This window comes from Littorina saxatilis, linkage group LG7 (genome assembly GCF_037325665.1).
Source record: "Littorina saxatilis isolate snail1 linkage group LG7, US_GU_Lsax_2.0, whole genome shotgun sequence".
Lineage (NCBI taxonomy): Eukaryota > Metazoa > Mollusca > Gastropoda > Littorinimorpha > Littorinidae > Littorina > Littorina saxatilis.
In genome coordinates this window covers 5,034,811-5,041,367 of record NC_090251.1, presented here as the reverse complement: position 1 = coordinate 5,041,367, position 6,557 = coordinate 5,034,811, and positions in this window count along the sequence as shown.

The following is a 6,557-nucleotide window of genomic DNA, read 5'->3' as shown; positions in this document are numbered from 1 at the left end:
CCTGACAGAGTAATTTCTAGAAAAAATCTATTGAAATGATAATGTGCGGAGCATAGAGAAAGAATGGCCAGCCCCTTCGCATCTTGTCCTCGTGAACGATTCAAGTGTCCAAGAAACACAATTCACTTTGGTTCAGGAGACTTTAGATTTATTTCCGCTGCAACAGGAAACGATGCCGGACTTTTGTCTAAGGGTTGGGTACTGGCATAACCATGGTGTTGCCCGATGTGTCTGAACTGCAATATAAGTTCATCACCTCTTTTTTAGCTGATTTTTAATTTTTTTAATTTTTTTTTTATAAATGAGTGTATGAATGTCGGACGAGATGCGTGTCAAAGCGTCTCAGACCTTTTTTCATCTTCACTCGTTCACCTGTCTTGAACGTCCTGCAAATTCTCTGTTGTTCAAGGGTTGTTTTCCCTATTTTTTCCTGACTTTTCCATTGAAACTCTGAGCATGAGGCAAGCTACACGTGACATTGTAGGCTTGCCTGTGTGTTTCTATGGAAACAAGGGAAAGCAACTCTTCCACTCCCCATTACAACTTTATTTCAGAACACCGGCTCTTCCAAAGTCATATTTACGCCCGTGGGCTCCGCGACTTAAAAGTCAATGTCGTTAGTAGGGGGCATAGTAGGCAGTGGGCTGCGTCCGTTAGCTCGGGACAGACCCACTACTGAACAACGTCGAAGTGACTCAGCAGAATTGCAGTGTCATCTTCCGAGGGTTTCCCACCGCAGCGGCCCGACATCCCCCCCCCCCCCCCTGGAGCGTCTGTAAAATCGACAAGTCTGGCAGCGGAACGAAATTCAGATGTGGATGGAGCAGTGAGTGCAGGGACGGGGCGGTGTGAGAGCACAACGGGACAAGGAACAAGCGTAAGGACGAAAAAATAAAATAAAATGTACGCCCGTGGAGCGATGTCACAAAATGATAAAGAAGCTGCCAGCATCAGGCTGGGTGTGTTTCAGGGCTGGTGGAGCGATGTCACAAAATGATAAAGAAGCTGTCAGCATCAGGCTGGGTGTGTTTCAGGGCTGGTGGAGCGATGTCACAAAATGATAAAGAAGCTGTCAGCATCAGGCTGGGTGTGTTTCAGGGCTGGTGGAGCGATGTCACAAAATGATAAAGAAGCTGTCAGCATCAGGCTGGGTGTGTTTCAGGGCTGGTGGAGCGATGTCACAAAATGATAAAGAAGCTGCCAGCATCAGGCTGGGTGTGTTTCAGGGCTGGTAATGGTATGCAAGAGTTGAGGTTCGATACTTCAGTCCGGGATAAACTGTATTTTATTCCGGACTAAAGTCTCTAAACTCAGCTACAAGTTGCATACCGGTGTAGTATCCCTGTTGCGCTATATAAATGCTAATTTATTATCCAAGCGGAGCGCGGGCGAAGCCCGCGCGTAGCGAGGTAGTTTTTTTTTTCATCTCCCAGCACTGAAAATTTTTTTGCCAAGTGGTGTCTGTCTGGACATTGTTCTAGAATTCATCTTTTAGCACAATATTAGCGACACTGTTTGGACAATTCTATTAAAATTAGGCGTACAAACTGATTTTGTTTCGGGGAATCCTCTCAGAGGATCAGAATTTTCATATAATATCATCGGAAGCTGTTACAACGGGAAAATGTGAAACTTTTGTCACTTTTTAACATGGAATTTCATCTTTGAGCGTTTCAAGCGGACTTTAATAAAATAGTTATTTGCGAATTAAGCAGCGGAAGACACTCACCGGTTCAACATGTGTATGGTCATTAAACCTCAAAACATTTCAGTAAGTGGTTTAGACAAACACCTCCGCCATGTGAGGGTGACTGGTTTGTAGCTGAAGAGTTTTTTTCTAAAGTGTGTTCTAAATACAAATGACGTACTGGTAATGATGTAATGAGTTGTTCTAATCTTGTTCTTGGAACTCTTGCTGTTCCAAGCTTGTTCTTAGCAAGTCTTGGTGACGAGAACAAAGACTATCAATGAAATCTTTAGAAATAACCTCTGACAACGACGACGATGACGACGACGACGACGATAACAACAACAACAACAAATGACATCGACGACGACGACGACAACAACAACAACAACAACAACAACAACAACAAAAACAACAACACGAGAACAACAACAATCACGACAACGAACATGACAACAACAACACCAACAACTACGACGACAACTACAACGACTGGGTTATGATGACATCACCAATGATTTAAAGGCCGTTAAAAAATCGTTAAATCCTATTTCTTCACTGATTCTTATGAAATTTTAAAGGTAGGTTTGTTGTCCCCAACTTATTTTCACTCCATACTTTTCCAGAAGAAAAACATAATTTTGGTAGTTAAAAACCGTTAAATTTCAATTCTTCACCGATATTTATGAAATTTTGTGGGTAGGTTCGTTGTCCCCAACTGATTTTCACTCTATACTTTTCCAGAAGAAAGACATAATTTTGGCAGTTAAAAAACGTTAAATTTCAATTCTTCACCTATCTTTATGAAATTTAGTGGGTGGGTCCGTTGTCCCAAACTGAATTTTAAGACATACTTTTCCAGACAAAAAACCTTATTTTTGGCAGTTAAAAACCGTTAAATCTCAATTCTTCATCGATATTTATGAAATTTTGTGGGTAGGTTCGTTGTCCCCAACTGATTTTCACTCCATACTTTTCCAGAAGAAAAACATAATTTTGGCAGTTAAAAACCGTTACATTTAAATTTTCACCTATCTTTATGAAATTTAGTGGGTGGGTCCGTTGTCCCAAACTGAATTTCAAGACAAACTATTCCAGTCAAAAAAACTTATTTTTGGCAGTTAAAAACCGTTAAGTCTCAATTCTACAGCGATATTTATGACATTTTGTGGGTAGGTTTGTTGTCAGATTTGACATGATGGCAGAATTGAAAGTGTGAGATATCCTGATGTTTCACAATTTATGCTGCATAATTCAGCCCCATAGGCGCTTGAATTTTAGGTGGAGTTGGGTTTTTTTTCAGCCCAAACCAGTAACCCCCACATGGTTTTCATGTCCCTTTCTGAGAGACTTCAAGAAGTTTCAATTTGACGTCATGATTAGCCTGCCGCATTAGCAAGTATGAAAACACGTCATCGATGACACATTTTAAGACACAGAGAGAGAGAGAGAGAGAGAGAGAGAGAGAGAGAGAGAGAGAGAGAGAGAGAGAGAGAGAGAGAGAGAGAATCATGTACACACAGATGGACGACTTCGCTTGGGGTATGTACTGCCCGGCAGTACACATCTACTTTATTATTATTATTATCCAAGCGGAGCGCGGGCGGAGCCCGCGCGTAGCGAGGTAGTTTTTTTTTTCATCTCCCAGCACTGAAATTTTTTTTGCCAAGTGGTGTCTGTCTGTGAACATTGTTCTAGAATTCATCTTTTAGCACAATATTAGCGACACTGTTTGGACAATTCTATTAAAATTAGGCGTACAAACTGATTTTGTTTCGGGGAATCCTCTCAGAGGATCAGAATTTTCATATAATATCATCGGAAGCTGTTACAACGGGAAAATGTGAAACTTTTGTCACTTTTTAACATGGAATTTCATCTTTGAGCGTTTCAAGCGGACTTTAATAAAATAGTTATTTGCGAATTAAGCAGCGGAAGACACTCACCGGTTCAACATGTGTATGGTCATTAAACCTCAAAACATTTCAGTAAGTGGTTTAGACAAACACCTCCGACATGTGAGGGTGACTGGTTTGTAGCTGAAGAGGTTTTTTTCTAAAGTGTGTTCTAAATACAAATGACGTACTGGTAATGATGTAATGAGTTGTTCTAATCTTGTTCTTGGAACTCTTGCTGTTCCAAGCTTGTTCTTAGCAAGTCTTGGTGACGAGAACAAAGACTATCAATGAAATCTTTAGAAATAACCTCTGACAACGACGACGATGACGACGACGACGACGATAACAACAACAACAACAAATGACATCGACGACGACGACGACAACAACAACAACAACAACAACAACAACAACAACAACAACAAAAACAACAACACGAGAACAACAACAATCACGACAACGAACATGACAACAACAACACCAACAACTACGACGACAACTACAACGACTGGGTTATGATGACATCACCAATGATTTAAAGGCCGTTAAAAAATCGTTAAATCCTATTTCTTCACTGATTCTTATGAAATTTTAAAGGTAGGTTTGTTGTCCCCAACTTATTTTCACTCCATACTTTTCCAGAAGAAAAACATAATTTTGGCAGTTAAAAACCGTTAAATTTCAATTCTTCATCGATATTTATGAAATTTTGTGGGTAGGTTCGTTGTCCCCAACTGATTTTCACTCTATACTTTTCCAGAAGAAAGACATAATTTTGGCAGTTAAAAAACGTTAAATTTCAATTCTTCACCTATCTTTATGAAATTTAGTGGGTGGGTCCGTTGTCCCAAACTGAATTTTAAGACATACTTTTCCAGACAAAAAACCTTATTTTTGGCAGTTAAAAACCGTTAAATCTCAATTCTTCATCGATATTTATGAAATTTTGTGGGTAGGTTCGTTGTCCCCAACTGATTTTCACTCCATACTTTTCCAGAAGAAAAACATAATTTTGGCAGTTAAAAACCGTTACATTTAAATTTTCACCTATCTTTATGAAATTTAGTGGGTGGGTCCGTTGTCCCAAACTGAATTTCAAGACAAACTATTCCAGTCAAAAAAACTTATTTTTGGCAGTTAAAAACCGTTAAGTCTCAATTCTACACCGATATTTATGACATTTTGTGGGTAGGTTTGTTGTCAGATTTGACATGATGGCAGAATTGAAAGTGTGAGATATCCTGATGTTTCACAATTTATGCTGCATAATTCAGCCCCATAGGCGCTTGAATTTTAGGTGGAGTTGGGTTTTTTTTCAGCCCAAACTAGTAACCCCCACATGGTTTTCATGTCCCTTTCTGAGAGACTTCAAGAAGTTTCAATTTGACGTCATGATTAGCCTGCCGCATTAGCAAGTATGAAAACACGTCATCGATGACACATTTTAAGACAGAGAGAGAGAGAGAGAGAGAGAGAGAGAGAGAGAGAGAGAGAGAGAGAGAGAGAGAGAATCATGTACACACAGATGGACGACTTCGCTTGGGGTATGTACTGCCCGGCAGTACACATCTACTTTATCCAAGCGGAGCGCGGGCGAAGCCCGCGCGTAGCGAGGTAGTTTTTTTTTTCATCTCCCAGCACTGAACATTTTTTTGCCAAGTGGTGTCTGTCTGGACATTGTTCTAGAATTCATCTTTTAGCACAATATTAGCGACACTGTTTGGACAATTCTATTAAAATTAGGCGTACAAACTGATTTTGTTTCGGGGAATCCTCTCAGAGGATCAGAATTTTCATATAATATCATCGGAAGCTGTTACAACGGGAAAATGTGAAACTTTTGTCACTTTTTAACATGGAATTTCATCTTTGAGCGTTTCAAGCGGACTTTAATAAAATAGTTATTTGCGAATTATGCAGCGGAAGACACTCACCGGTTCAACATGTGTATGGTCATTAAACCTCAAAACATTTCAGTAAGTGGTTTAGACAAACACCTCCGCCATGGGAGGGTGACTGGTTTGTAGCTGAAGAGTTTTTTTCTAAAGTGTGTTCTAAATACAAATGACGTACTGGTAATGATGTAATGAGTTGTTCTAATCTTGTTCTTGGAACTCTTGCTGTTCCAAGCTTGTTCTTAGCAAGTCTTGGTGACGAGAACAAAGACTATCAATGAAATCTTTAGAAATAACCTCTGACAACGACGACGATGACGACGACGACGACGATAACAACAACAACAACAAATGACATCGACGACGACGACGACAACAACAACAACAACAACAACAACAACAACAAAAACAACAACACGAGAACAACAACAATCACGACAACGAACATGACAACAACAACACCAACAACTACGACGACAACTACAACGACTGGGTTATGATGACATCACCAATGATTTAAAGGCCGTTAAAAAATCGTTAAATCCTATTTCTTCACTGATTCTTATGAAATTTTAAAGGTTGGTTTGTTGTCCCCAACTTATTTTCACTCCATACTTTTCCAGAAGAAAAACATAATTTTGGCAGTTAAAAACCGTTAAATTTCAATTCTTCACCGATATTTATGAAATTTTGTGGGTAGGTTCGTTGTCCCCAACTGATTTTCACTCTATACTTTTCCAGAAGAAAGACATAATTTTGGCAGTTAAAAAACGTTAAATTTCAATTCTTCACCTATCTTTATGAAATTTAGTGGGTGGGTCCGTTGTCCCAAACTGAATTTTAAGACATACTTTTCCAGACAAAAAACCTTATTTTTGGCAGTTAAAAACCGTTAAATCTCAATTCTTCATCGATATTTTTATGAAATTTTGTGGGTAGGTTCGTTGTCCCCAACTGATTTTCACTCCATACTTTTCCAGAAGAAAAACATAATTTTGGCAGTTAAAAACCGTTACATTTAAATTTTCACCTATCTTTATGAAATTTAGTGGGTGGGTCCGTTGTCCCAAACTGAAT